At 41.7% G+C, this 15,446-nt stretch overlaps 1 long non-coding RNA gene across 1 annotated transcript; it reads right to left on the reverse strand.

The window, feature by feature from the left end:
* Positions 1-9,823: 9,823 nt before the first annotated feature.
* Positions 9,824-15,228, reverse strand: LOC135329178 (uncharacterized). Its single transcript, XR_010390519.1, has 2 exons — positions 14,714-15,228; positions 9,824-14,026 (listed from the first exon to the last, which is right to left on the reverse strand). It is a non-coding gene; the product is annotated as an uncharacterized LOC135329178 (long non-coding RNA).
* Between the last annotated feature and the right edge of the window lie 218 nt (positions 15,229-15,446).

Below are 15,446 nucleotides of genomic sequence, written 5' to 3' on the forward strand. Positions count from 1 at the left end.
TAGGCGGTGCCCCCGCCTCACCCTTACAAATATCTTATACACTGGTGCAACTTTGCAGAACTGAATTACCACAGGAAAGGGTCTCTGGATATATCTGAAGAACACAAGCTAGTCCCTATCTACCAGGAGACTCACATGCTTCCTTGATAAGTGGCATTAAGAGAGGCATCTTCACTATTATTAACATGACCAGGATTTAAAATAAATAAATAAATGAATAAAATTTTACTTTGCTAGCTGGCCACATATACATCTCACACTTAAAAACACATCTATGACAGCAGCTGTGTAATCCAGACTGCCTGAGCTTTTGCCCAGGTGTGTTAGCAGATATTAAGAAAGTTCTTGCTACCCAAATCTTAAACTTTATTGTTTCTGGGTTTGTAAAACACTTCTACTCCAAACACAATGATGTTTCAGTTCCACCACTCTTCCAAGAGCCAGATGAACATCTTGAACTTCTTGCAGGTCTTGTTACCTGCCTGGCCTCTCCTATTTTGCCTTGGGCTCAATAATGCTGAATTCAAATAAGGATGTACAGCAAAAAAATCAGAACACGTGAAGTGACAAGTGGTTATGTTCTGGAGTTTAGGAAAATTAGTTCTCCTCACAGGATCTATTCAGGAAGCAGGTCCTGGTAAGAAAGAAAGAAATATATTCCAACTCTTTAGAAGGCAGCATGAAAAGTTACTTTTGTTTTTACTTTCTGGGGAAAAAGTATGTTATAATTGATAAAAATCTAACAAGAGCTGCTTCCATAGCTCAGCATTCAGAATTTGAGAGCCTTGTTTAAAGGAAAGCTTAAATAAAAATCAGAAGGGCACAAAAAAGTTTCAAGGAAAGTCTGGAATTTTAACTCAAAAGATGTTAGATCAGTCTTGCTACTAGCTCACAAGGATCAAGCAGGAGTTGGAAGGGGCCTGAGAAGAGGTCTGGAACAGCCTGAAAAGAAGAGCTTTGGGAGAGTCAGGACAGAGTTTGTATTTCAGGACACTTGTTTGAACTGAAGCTCATTCCTCTCACTAAACTTATGCGAATTTCAAATCAATATTGTTTTGCATTTTTCTAATGAGCTTTGCAAAACTTTAGCGATGAAATTTAGCAAAAGCTGAAAGTTGTTTTATCCTCCCCTGCATTTTCCAGGCCAGGAGAAAGCCACCCCATCCTGAACCTTCAAACTTGTGCTACGCAAAAATGTATAACAAGACAGCTAATTGCATATCTCCATATTTACTGTTTCTTTAAATCTGTATCTGGAGGCTGCAGAAATGAGAAGCTTGGGAAAATTCAAAGTAGAACAAAGGAGAGAGAACAATACAACAGAAACACTGTATTTTTCCTAGGCCAGTAGGTCCTTCCTGAGGCCTGGAAGTAGATTCCTTACCATCAAAAACCAATATAAAAACAACTGGCTTGACAGCCTTGGCAGAACTGCAAATAGGGAAATACATGCAAAATTGCAAGTCAAGCATATATGACCACTCAGCCAACGCTCTCTGCACGAGAGATCATACAGAAGGCAGAAGGGCCACCTCTCTGCCTAAAGAAAGAGATCACCCAGGTTTTAAGCCATCAGGCATTGCCACTCTGGGAATGGGATTGGTTGGGGATCCCACAGCAGGGTGAGAAATGAGACTAGCTGAAAAATTCTGGGTAGGGCTAGGAGAGGTGGCAGGTTGATCATCCCAGGCAAGGCTTAGAACAGGGCTGGTGGGATACTCTCCATTTATTTGTGTCACCAATGAACTTCTGTGCCCTCCCCACACATAATTCTTTTTCCCTTTGACCACTGCTTGTTTGTTTAGGTCACCTGTTCCATCTGGATAGCTGAAAAATGATCTCTTCAGCACTGAACTTCCTGGAGGGCCCCAATTTCAAACACCCAAGTCCTAGTGTAACCATTTATAATAATATTATATTCATGCCACTCTTGTTGCAAGGGTCCCTGCCCTAAACTGGATTGAAATTCCTAAATTCATTTGATGCAGGTCACCAGGAATACATGATGCTGTGACACCTATCAGTTACTGCCATCCTAGGCAGCTGTTGCTAGTCAAACACCCTCGTTTTTGTGTCCTGCTATTCTAGGCACATAAATGCTAACATACCACATTTTTCACGCACAAAACATCTATGCAGCTTCCTTCACCTAGCTGATTTTACATGGAAATAGAAGTTATTTTATATATTCTGGTGATCTTCCCTACTCCTGGCTTTCATCAAGTAATTGCTACCCAACCTTACAGGTCAAACACCAGGCCTTTTAACATCAATGAGAGGACTCCTGTTTGCTCCACTAAGGAATGGGATTTCACTTTCTCCCTTTGACTTCAACAAAAAATTCAATCTGCCAATAGAAATGACTATTACTGCCAGCAGTACCTCAGAAGTAGTTGCTAGCACACCTCATATCTCTACCCCCTCCTCCCGTATTTCGATGCTGTGCACATTTGCCCTTGTATGTGTCCGTGCTGTGCTTTGGAAGAGCAAAAGGGAGGTTGGAATAAACAGCTTTCTGCTTCTTTCACCCTCCCGCTCTCCTTTCCTTTCTGAGGCTCTAAGAGTCGCTTGCTCTAATCACCATAGAGATCTGTTGGTTTATACAACCTTTTTTTAAGATTCATGCTTTTGGAGGTCATTTGACTCATTTATACATCCACAGGGATGGCCAGATTTGCTCAGCTCAGCTTCACAGCTTTCACTTACAGCAGGGCTGCGTAATCGGCTTTGATGAGCTCATGAAAAGAGACAAAGCAAAAAACGTACAACATCCCAGTTAAATATAGAGAGAAGTTTCTGCTGGAATGAATCAGAAAGAGCTGACTGCTGCCTGCGGTTCCTGCCCTGGCATTATTATGATTTAATGTCCCAAAGAATTTTTTGTTGTTGTTTCTCTTCAAGGCCACTGCCACCTTATGGCCACAGGAAGCTGTTTCAGTGGAGAAAATACATGTATTGCCGCACCTTAATATTTAGGGAGCTGACAGTGTGCTAGACAGCCCATTTTCCAGAGCACCCAAACCCTTCACTCCCAGAAACATCTTGATTGCAAATATTGTGGAAAGTGTTGGAAACAGGGGTTTCAAACAACTCTTAGAACAGGCCAATGCAGATGGCCGGGCGTGTGTTTGTGTGATAATCACACCATCATTAGCAGTCAAGTGAAATTGATTAAACTAAGTAAGTTCTTAGTGAAAAAAAATACTGTTTTCTACAAGTTTTCAATCAAAGAGGGAGAGAGAGAGAAAGGTGAAAAAAATGACATTTTTATTTTGAAAAACATGACCATGACACACCTTACATTTAAGAGAAAGCAAAGCCAGTGGTAGGCATGAACCACACTGCATTTTATGTCAGAGTTAAGGTATACCTGCAGGTACAGTTTAAGTGACAACCTTGAAAAATATTCATTTGTCTCTTTCAGGTGGTTATAAAGTCCCCATTTCTGTATCAACAGAGGCCCTTGCAATTTTAACATGTTTGTCCACTGCACATCTCAGTGATGCGAGAGTGTTGTTATTCCTGTTTTCCAAACAAGGAAGTGAGGCACAAAGGCAAAATCCTGTTCAGTATTGCCAAAGCTAAGAAATTCAGCTAAATGAGCAAGGGATTGGTTTTCCCAGCCCGGTGTTATCTTGGATATTGGAAGATTCAGGGAGCTGAAACTTGGATGACGACAAGAGGCCAGGTGAGGTGATAAAGCAGGGAGCCACTTTAATCCCCTATGCACTTCCAAAGTATTTTCCAGCTAAGCATCAGGTAGGTCTTGGGTCCAGCACCACTTTTGTAGGTTGTATAACAATTTTCTCAGTTCTCATTGAGCACTTTCTGTGCTATCCTTATGCTACATACTGTGCACGTTAAGGAGCCCATGGAGTGACAGCCCCCATTTCAAAACCCAGTCCAGCAACATGCCTGGTGGAGGAGCTTGGGAGGTACAGCTCACTGATGCACCATTCAAAGAGTTTTGATTTTAGATCATTCTAACTTGTTTCGGGAATTCCCATAGAAGTCCCAAAGGTTAGGGAAGGAGATGAAAAGCAGCATAAAGTCCCCCCTCTACAGAGGGAGACTAAAATCTATTTCAGGCAAAGCTGGCTGAATCCAAACTAGCAAATATTGATGAAGTACCATGTTGCTGACTGAGTGAACTCTAGCAGAAATGGAGTTCCCACCCTAAAATATAGCATCAGTCAAACACAGAAGCAGCTTTGGTGATGGTGTTTAGCACCACAGATGTTTCGGGTAAATTATGTACATGATTTTCATTTTTGCACTACTTTGCTTGTCCTAATTCCATATTGAGCTAGGAAAAGAAATGGGAACAGATTTATTGTGCCACTACTGAAACTAGAGGTAGAAAGGATCACATGTTCTCAGATTTCTGAGGCAGCTTGGGGACTCCAAATGTGCATGCAGTTTGGAGAATCCTCGTAGTTTTGCGTGTCTATTTGGCCTGACAGTTTGACACATACAGTTAAAAGCTAGTGAACAAAAATAGAGACACCTCAGATGTATATTTATAAGGATCTAAGAACTGCTTTATGGATATGGTCAGTTTGTCAGCAGTCAGTAGGCAAGTGGGTTGCATGGCTGCACAGTTACCATTTTAACACAGATTTCTCAGGTCAACTGTGCACTTATTGCATCTGTTTGTCATCTATTAATCCTTTACAAGCAGTCAGTCAGTAGAATCTTAATAGAAATCTTACTTTAGAGACAATCCACAGCCATCCATTATCCTAGCAGCCCTCCCAGGTAGCAAACACCACTGTTAATAAGCAACAGCAATCAAGGGCTAGCTTTTAGTCTGGCGAGCACTATACCCAGCTGTTCCTGATTCTCCATATTCGTCAATGAATAAGCAAGAGATAGCCTTTGGCACAAGTCAGAAGGAAGATTCAAACACAGTTCTGGATTCAGAACAAAAGACAAAGTCACTCTGCCTTCATGCTTAATAAAACCAGTATGACCGCACTTCTTTCAGCACATACTAATTTATCCTTCAATATTTTTCAGGTGAGAGTTTCCCTTCTTGGCTGATTTTCCCTGCTGGACAATACTATCAGTGGAGTGCCCATTAATCAGAATCCTACTTGGGCATTTAAGTGACCAGGTTTTCAAAATAACTTGGGATTTTCACCACTGAGCTGTTTTCCAAGTCTAGGCCTACACATCCAAACGAGTATGTAAGGTATACAATTAAGTTTGATGAAGTTTATTCATCAAAAGCTGATTCTCTATTCTGACTACTTTGTTAAAGTACAACAGTATAATATCGATGCATCATAGTAAGGAGTTATATCTATCACAAACTCACGACCACCTGTGGTCAGAGCAGTTCTAAACACAGGTTTTGTATATGAGTAACTACACTGGTGTGTAATTTCTTTCAAAAGATATTGGCACATTGGTGTAAGCACTGTTATACACCCAGTTAAAGTAGTGTTAAGGCAATTTACATCACTGTACCTTTTATTCCTTTTCTTCCCTGTATGGGAATAAACAATACTTATTCCCATAACATAACACTTCTACTGCTCTGCCTGTATCAACAGCAGAAGGTTCGTAGGCAATCTTGGGATAGGAATTACCTTGCTGTTTAGTTGCTTGGAGGTCACAGACAGAGGTCATCTGCATACAACTACAGCAGAAGATTCCCTTACCCTAGCCCAAAGCTAGCACACTCCCTAATCTGCTGACAGAGTAGGTTTTACAAGTGCTTCCTAATTTGCTCCAGGCAAAACTCGCCTGGATCAGCCTAAACAGTTTAACTTGGTCTGAGTTACCAGCAAGATTTTGCCTGGAGCATTAGGGACAGCTGAGTCCAGAAGAGGACTCCATCTCGCCAGCATGGTCCTCACCTACGGCTGCTCAGCTAATGCCTTAGTGCATTGCTGAAGCACAAAGAAGCGCCAGTCCTGCCTTGTGGCTGCGAATGGTCTCTCACAAACCCAGAGTGCTGCAAAAGCCTTTATTACATGTCCAATGTTAGACAAAAGCAGCATGGGATTGCTGCATCCAGCAATTTTGCCTTCTGACAGAGAGAACATTACCATTGGTGGAGTGAACCTCTGAAACACCAAACTATTTCCCTGTCATCTGAATGGATTATTTCAGAAAATTGTCAAAAGAAAGCCTTTTCCTCCACCAAAGAAAGTATGTTCTTGTTAGTATATTTTAATCCTAAAGGAAAGTTGACACAGATAATTTCTGAAAATGGTTTATAATCTCACAACCCAGAAGTCCAAGGAAGTTTCTGAAGGAAAAAAATATTAAACTACAAGAGATATTCCACTTACCGTCTTAATCACTGGGCCAATACAAACCTCACATAATCTTTACTCTCACTTATATCATTGAACTCAATGGAATATCTCTTTGTTACCTGAGCTTTAAATTAAAATCATGAACTCTTAAAGAGGCAACAGATTGCTTCACAACTTCTTGTTATGTGAACATACAGGAAGGAACCTCCCGGCTGTTCTGTTGTCTTGTTTGTGTTGTGGTCATTGCATTATGTTCTCCGGTTAGAAACTGCCACTGTGGTAATTTTAATTCAGCTATGCATCTGATTTTGAAACCTGTCAGGGATTTAAAGGTTTCTAAAATTTCTGTTAGGAAGCACAAGGAAACACCTGTGGAGGTGTTTGCTGAACATGCATGCTCCAGTGGGTTCAGCAAGGCTCCAGGCTCCTGCCTCCCTTTCCTGGCTGTGATGCTGTCCTGGACCCTGCTACCCTGCTATCATGGTATCGGTTTAACCACCTCCCATCTACACAGGCTCCAGAGAAAACACAGCAATGGTGGTGGCTTTTATTCAGAAACACAGCCAGGATATACTGAGATCACCTTTCTAGTCTAATTACAACCGCTGAGAATTAAGAAGTACCAACAGAGAGCTACACTGCATGTGAAAAGCCCAAGTTGAGATTTTTATTCTGAACTGAGATCTACCTTTCCGGTCTTCTGCAAGAGCCCCATCAGAGTGTTATGTTGGTGTTCATTCTCTCTCACTCCCCAGAGATTTGTTTTCTTTTTTCTATGCCAGGTAAATTAGAACCGTTGCAGCAGGAAAGCTGCTCCTGCCTCAGACTAGTCTTCAACTTAAGGGCCAGGCACTCTCTGCAGAGGTTGGGAATCAAACCCTCACTTATAGTGAAAAGGGTTAATGCCACTGGTTTAAAACAGAGAAGTCTTTCCTTGAGTTTTGGTAGACAGGGTGGGATTTCAAAAGCAGCCCTCACCTCAGAATGTCATCATCTTTGCCTTGAGCGGGCATGTGGGCTCTTCCTAGCTGCCAGCTTTCCCACAGGCTCCATAGAGAACAGTACCACTTGTACACACACACACACACACACACATATATATAAGTGTATATGTGCATACACACACATATACACTTACATATACATATACATACATATATATGCATTTATAGATACGTACTCTCTCTACAGCTAGAGTGCCTAACGCAGTATGGGGACCTTACTCTGGAAGCCTGTTGCATAGAAGTTAGGCATTATAATACAGAGATGATTACAGAAAAAGCCTATAGTAGAACAGAAGAGGAATCCCAGAGCTCAAGAGACCTGGGCAAAAAGCCTAGCTAGTGGATGATGCTTTTCCTCTGAGCTGGCACGACTAACTGGTAAGCTGAAAGACTGGACTCCCTGCCCTGTGACCACAGGAGGTCATGGTGAGAACAGTGGGCTATTTGCTGTACATCTGAACTGCTTGGTTCCTCTGATTCAGGAAAATTAAGAAGACGACAAACAACAAACTCAAGAAATGCCAAGTGTCCAAGGGAGAAAAGGGAATGAGCTATGAGAAGGAAATTCTACCTTAGTTTCCTAGAGAATATATTTATTCTGTCCCCGGGTGTTACCTGTCTTTAAATAACGTGCTGCATGACAAGTTGTCAGAAACCTGCTCCTGAGAGCGTTCTCACCCTTTGGAGGACAGCAAGTTCAGTCGCCAAAGACAAGACAAAGACTAGAGCATTACAAGAAACTTAGCAGCCAGAAGCAAGGCCCATCCATCCATTTTGCTGGCTAACCTGTCACCGTCAGAACGTGTTGCCTGAGAGGGAGAGAGAAAGGCAGCTCTGAGAAGAATGGTGGAGGAGCCAAAGCACAAGAACTGCTAGCTGGAAGGAAAGACTTATGACCTTCAAGAGGTGGCTTCGAAATTTGCACCTTGGGGCCAAAGTGGCTTTTCTCTCTCCAATTTAAAGACCCAGAAGATAGCTGCATGCAAGCAGGGGAAGGGTCCTTCAAAACCAAAATAAGACCCATGCTAAGGAAGGTAATCAAGGAGACAGGAGCTCCATGCAGCGGTTAGGAAAAATGAACGGGACTTCTCAGCATTGAATAAGTGCAATATAAACTAAGCATGAGGTAGGTGGCACTTTGGTGTTGAGAGCACTTGCAGGTCTTTGTGGCTTGGTAATGGGGCAAGACCCTCTGCGAGATGTAAGATCACACATTCACAGAGCAAAAGAATTTCTTCACCCTTAACAGCTGGCGTTCGCATTTTTTAAATTGTCTACATAGTACTACTCTGTGTTTGTTGCTTACTAAAATCTCTTCTTCACTTATTTTGCTACCAGTGCTTCAAATCTATTATTACCCCATTTCACTGTTTCTCATCGCCCTTTGCCTGTGAATGAAGTACAAGCAAGTGTGGATAGATTACAACTATCTTTAAATGAACTGGAAATACATAGTTATGCAAATTGCCCTGCGTGGTAGCCAGATAACACTACAACTTTGAAAGACATGAACGAAATGTGCTATCTAAATGTTCAGAGTTATTATTTGCTCTTAATTATGTCAAATGTTATGTCAGCTGTTTGGCTTGCAGCACTTGTTGTTTTAATGTTGCTGGAATAAAGGCTCTTTTAGCTGTTACAATACCATTGCTTTGCCCGAATTATCCTTATTAACAAGGATCAGGCGTTGACCCCGGCTATATGGCATGGCTATGCAATGAAACACCTTTGGACTAATGGTGTTTCCAATACTCCTAATATTTTTTCAGGATACATCCTTGTTTATTTGCATCATAAAGACTGTAAAGTACTTTTACATGACACCTCTAAATCCTTTATAATGTATGATGTCAAACAGCCCATTTAGTAGTGACTCTGTGGTATAAAGTAGCACAATACTCTGAAGTTGCTATGCTGAATTGTGTCAAAGGATCTGCTTTTTAATTCCCCCATAATCTTATGGATGGAAATAGCACATTGTAGCAGTTCAGGAGCTGTTCCAGTGTGGCATGTCAAATGTTACTGCAGCACTATTTTGACGGTGAGCCATCATACGAGACAATGTATTGAGACAAATATTGATGTGCCACAAAGTGATTTTTTTTTCTCTCTCAAATCACCATGGCGGAGAAAGGAAATAAAGTGAGTGGGAGCAAAGTGCAAAGTACAGTTCTGAAACATCTGATCTATCATTAACAAAACTGAAAAAAAATATGGTCACCTTAAAGCTCTGACTTGCACCAACTAACGAAAGAACAGTTCTCACAAAGACTCCCTCTTATCTCAGCCCGTTGATCCAAAATACTGCACTTACATATTGTTGACTGCAACATGGGGGAGTAAGCTGCAAGTAGTAGGACAGCTTTAATTCAGATTTTCCTCACCACTGTCAAGTCAAGCCAGACCTTCAAATTTGCTTTGAAATATTCTTTGCACATAATATATGAGACTTGGCTGAAGAGGCAGGACTTTTGGATTAAGACCCTGAACTGGGATTCAGGAGCTCTGGGCTTAGCTCCCAGTTCTGTCACTAAAATTGGGGTGTTCCAAGCCATTGACCAGACTGGAAGCATGCTTTTATTTGGTATCTAGGAAAACTGCAAAAGAGCAGAAACATAGCACTCCATCAAAGAGAATAAAGGGACAATAAACTGAATGCAATGTATCTAGACAGCAACCTCATTACCCGCAGAAAAGATTCAGGATAAAATCTTTGCTCTCTTCACAGGAAATTCACGTTTTCTTTTATGTAGCTTATTACAGTTCAAATTGGTTATGTAACTGGCAAACAAATTCACATGTTAAGACCCAATTCACATGTAGGCGCAAAAATAGAGCTGGCTTATTAAACTCACTTATTCTAGAAGTATATCATCTATGCAGATTTCAGTGTTTCGTATGCAACTCCTAGCAGCAAAGAAGAATAAACTAATGTCCTGAACCTTATCTAGTTTAAACAGAAATGAAACTACCCTGGTTTACCCTATATATCTACTAAAGAGACTTGTGTTTTAAGCTAAACCCAAGCCAGTTATATAACTATCTACAAAGGAAAAGTAAAAAAACAGGAGTGACTACAACATGCACATTATACCATTAACTAATGCTTCTCATCTAGAGTTTCTGTTCTGCTTCTCTGCCCTCCTTTTCTTCAGCTGAAGGTGATCATTGCCTGTCTGTAGCTAGTACAGTGAGATCTGTGCCAAGTGAAACCAATCTAATTATATTTGTTGGCATGCAAATGCAGCCTACTATTGCTTAAGCAGTTTTAAAAATACAGCCATGCTAGTAATTAATATATACTATGATGTGAGATAAAAGCCATGGACAGAGAATCCAGGACTTATTACCTGTCATATATATGCATTCCTGACACAAAGATTTGAATCCTGCTGTCCACAGCCAGATTCCCATACACCTTCCAGAGGTAAGTGACCAGCTACTGAGTCCACTTTCAACATAAGGCAAGAGGGTTAAATTAAACTGAAATACATTAGCAGTATGTGCACATGGTAAGCATGTGCACATGGTAAGCGAGGACTCAGCTACGTGCAATGATTTATTGTGCTGCAATAACTTGCTTGTGCATTTGAAACCGAAGACGGTGTAAAGCTCACTGAAAATACAAGCCTATCCCTGATTTGGGATCAAAGCCTCTGACAAGAGCTTCTACCTGGATAAAGATGGCAAGAGGCGGCCTGATGTCTTTTTACTGGATGCCAAAGAATGGGGGAGTGACAAACTCTTGCTACTGCAGGAATGCTGATCGGGTGCCATCATGGCTGGCTGCTTCAATGGTACTTGTGTTCCTGATCTAGGGACTTAGAGAAGCCAAATCTAAGCATCAAATGGAAGACCTGAATGTAAGGTCCTCTTTCATCACATAGGACCTCTCCTCTCATTCCAGCGCTGCACTTCCCTAAGTGGTGGCCCTTCCACAGCATTTGCAGGTGCTGTTGAACTTCAGAGCAGCATGTTTATCTTCACCAGTGATGAAAATAAAATACTTCTCATGTTATTGGCTCAAGGTAAGCTACACTGGTGCACAGTGATGGCAGCTGATGATGTCGTCCATCACTACCCATCATATGCTAGCACTGACGTCATCTGCACACGTGGCATCCACATCTCACGTAATTATACTGCAACATCCGACACAAGTTAGATTTTTCAGGTCATCCCAAACATCCTCCAGAATGAAACAGTGTGAGGAGCACAAAGCAAGGTTTCTGTAGGAGTGCTTTTTCCCTTCCAAGGCCTGTGAGCTACCCTCAGTGTTTTCACACCACTTCCTGCAAAAGCCACTTGCCTGGTTGGAGGCTTGCACTCCTGACAGCTGACAGCTTCTACTCTCTGCACAAGGGTTATAAATGCCTATTACACGAATACAATGAATGTTACCTTGGGATTTCTGTGTATATGTGAAACTTGTTTCCATACTAACCGAACAGCTATTAATATTGCTGCATCTCTGAGATGTCCTCTTTTCAGTTTAGAATTGAATTTTTTCTGAGATAAATAGAGGATTGTGCTGTCAATTCACCACTAAAGTCAATTCTGGAACACAGCTGTTTTATGTTTTTCCTTTCATTCTCAGTGATTACTTTATCATGTACTGGCATCATGTCTTAAACTTCTTTCTAGGCACATTCTCTAGCAATATCTCTGTCCTTTCTCAGTTGAGATGTTTTTACCATGAAGAGCTGCACATCCAAAGTGCAAGTGGGCTTTGTATTCATTAGAAAAAAAGTTGATGAAAATGGATGATCAAAAAATGGAGGAAAAAAAAGCACCCAAATCTATAAAATGTGGATCAAAGAGCTGTAAACTATGGATCTCCATTTTCTTCTCAATTATCCTGCCTGGTTAAATCTCTGGCCAACTTGGCCAAATCATTTTCTTACTTGATCAAGACTTCACATGGTTGTGGATTGAGAGTAAGGAACATGTTTCCTTTTCTCCCATAATAAATCATGTGACTCCTTAAAATCAAATCATCTTTCAGAGAATCCACACTTTTGAGTCTAATTTCCTCAACAGCTGATCTTAATCTCTTCACAATACCCTTGCCAATATCGTATTCACAGTATGCAGTAAAGAGACTGGTCTCCAGTCTGACATGTCTTCTTTTTCTCCTCTCCTGTAAATCAATGTGATTAGCTCTTCTTGGCTCATCGATCCTGTCAGCTTGCTTTTCCACAGTGTGCTGTTATAAACTTCCAGCAGCTTCTCTCCCAAAACATCCCCCAAATTCTAATAAAACTCCCTGGGAAGCCCATCACTGTGCGATTCTTTGCCAGTTTTAAGGAATGTTAGAGGCTCAGATGCTGTTTTCTACAGGCCAGATTGCAATCATCTCACTTGCTCTGAATAACATCTACGTTATGAGTAATTCCCACTGAGCCCAATGGGGCTATTCATAATATACAGCATTATTCAGGAAGAGCAATGGTGTCACAGTTTGGTCCCTTCCCCAGTCTTGGTTCCACTAAATGCAGAGGCATTTCCATTTTATTTCATTGGGTGCAAGACCAGGACTCAGGTGTCCTAGCAGAGGTTATCTGTAGGCCTAGTTCACTCAGTGGGAATACTCACTTGTACCAAGTTTCTCACATACAAAAAGTTTTCTAAAATATGGCATTATTTTATATTGAGTGCTAACTACTGAAACCACATGCTTTTCCCACTCAGTTTTTTTCTTTCCTTTCTTCAAAGTATTGACATTTTTACCCTAATTTCAGTTATTCTTTCCAATTTGTCTGTAACCTTAGGTTTTTCCTCATAGAGACAGTCAGCTCTTCCCACTGTTCAAATCAATGGCAAAATTATTGTTGGCTTCGGTAGCGTCAGATAAAGCATTTGAAGTACTGGCTTGTTTCAAAAATGAACAACTTGGTTTGATTCTCTGAAGCTCTGATTCTTGCCTAGTATTCTGCATCAGATTTTTAAATATTCAGCTGTTTCTTTCAGTTACTCTGTTTTTATTACTGTCTTCTGCTTTCATTTCCATATGTATCAATAGCTTCTATTGGCTTTTGGGAGCATGGACGATATATTAGCTTCTTTAGAGGCGAGAGGACGTTCCTCTGAGGAGATGCTCACAGAGGAAACAAAGTTAAGTAAAAGCAGGCAAAAGGGGTTTTAAAACATTAGAAATCACTACGGCCTGTCAGAAGTGAGTCAATTAAAGGAAATTAAGTGCAAATGGAGCCCCTTTAGGAGGACTAGGAGGAATACTTAGGAGAGACGACACTAGCCTTGTCCTCATTTGCTCACATTGGGAAGAGTTGAAACATGGGAATTTCTCTCTGGACATCCCAATCTCAGAGTTTTGCTGGACCAAGATTAAATTCTGCCACAGAGGATCTGCCTGTGCCCTGTTTTAAATAGGCATCCTTCTGAATACCACGGGCACTTTTGTATTGAACTCTGCACTGCCATGGCAAACAGGCTGCCTCCTTTTTTTTTATTATTTTATATTTTCTCTTCAGTAAACAGTCACTTTTTAAAACTCAGGACATTTTTCCTCTGGACCTTCGCTCCTTCCATTAACAACACACTACAAAGACTGGGCCACCCTTCTTTTTCTTTTCCCCTTTTCTCCTTCAGACCCAGTAGTCCAAGTCGAGGTAAGGTCCATCGGTGGGACAGCAAGTGAGGGACATCGGCATCTCCATCCCTGCTGCACATGCTCTCTAGTTAAATAGGGAACTTCAGTCTCCAGGCCTGTCAGTGCGGCTCCTTTCGTGATCACTAAATTCACACACACAGAAATGAAAGACAATTAGAAAAGCCAGCTTGTCTCAGTGGGAGGGAATTTAGTTCCATAAAAAGACATGAAAGCCATGCAGAGCAAGAGCCACAGTGCTTTGGCTGCAAAACGGGTGGAAAAACGAATCTGCGGCTGAGGAAGGGTGGCATATTCCTGCTTCTGATCTGGAGGCAGAGCAGAGCCTCCGTGTTACCCCTCCCTCGAGGCATTTATGTGCGCTGCAGGGAAAAAGAGCCTCCTGGGGCAGCTCTTAGCCTTAGAGGGGTAAATACAGATTATCAGCTAATCACACTAAACCTTGAGGATTAATGGATGATCTAATCTCTAATGATCTAATTTGATGTGGAAATGCCATCAGCACCTGAAGCCTAGAGTGTGTATATCCTCCCTGAAGTTTGGCTCCAGTGCAGTACAATAAATTATTTTGTATTTTTTTTCAAGCAGGTCTGCAAGACAGCAATAACACTTCCATTTTAAATGGTCATCACAGCACCAAGTAAATATTTCATCAGCGTTTTACAAACCAGACTCCAAAATGGTACATATATTAACAGTGTTGCAAGTGCAATTATTAATTTTTCATATGCTCCTAAAGTGTAATTAATAAAGCCCAGCTTCTCCTCCAACCGCAGCAGGCACCATTTCATGCTTTTGAACGAGTGACTTACAGCAGAAGGGAGGAAGCCAGCTGCATAGGGTATGTGCCCCGCCACAGAGCCTGCAACGTGGCTGGTGGAGACCATCAAAACGAGTCCCTCTGGTGACGCTGGGTCTGTAAATTCGGTGCACAGGTAAGCTGATCTCCCTGCCTCGAGAAAAAAGGTGCTTGTGTGAGCGTGGGTCTATGCAAAGGGTCCTGATCGCCACACTGCGGAGCAACCAGAGGTGCCGTGTGCTGCTGGCGTCATTAGAGCCGGGGGAGCTTCGAAGCATCTTCCTCACCCAAGGCTGCCCCATGTCCCTGCATTTTGCTGGAGGTGGAGTGAAGGTCAGGTGCAAGCCTGCGGATTGGAAACCACCTGTACAGTCACCGTCCTGGGTCAAATCCAAAGCCAGAAGAGGCTGCACTGCTAAATTTGTTTGCAAATGTTGATGGTGACAGAGCCATGTTTCACTCCTCGAGCACTCAGCATCTGCTGGAGCACTGGGTGGCCCATAAGCCTACGCCGGGTGGCCTGTGAAGCAGATGCTGTATGGAAAATGGAAAGATTAAAAAAAAAATCCTTAAAAAAAGGTTAAAGTAACTTTATATAGATCAAGCCTTTCCTAACACTTTCTCTAGTCTTTTAAAAAGTGGGGAGGGGGAAAAGAGAGAGATCATGAGCACGAGAGAGAGAGAATGAGAATGCAGATAAAATCAAAAACAGAATTAAAATCAGGCCATTAAACCAAACACAGACT

Source organism: Dromaius novaehollandiae, chromosome 1 (assembly GCF_036370855.1).
Source record: "Dromaius novaehollandiae isolate bDroNov1 chromosome 1, bDroNov1.hap1, whole genome shotgun sequence".
Classification (NCBI taxonomy): Eukaryota; Metazoa; Chordata; class Aves; order Casuariiformes; family Dromaiidae; genus Dromaius; species Dromaius novaehollandiae.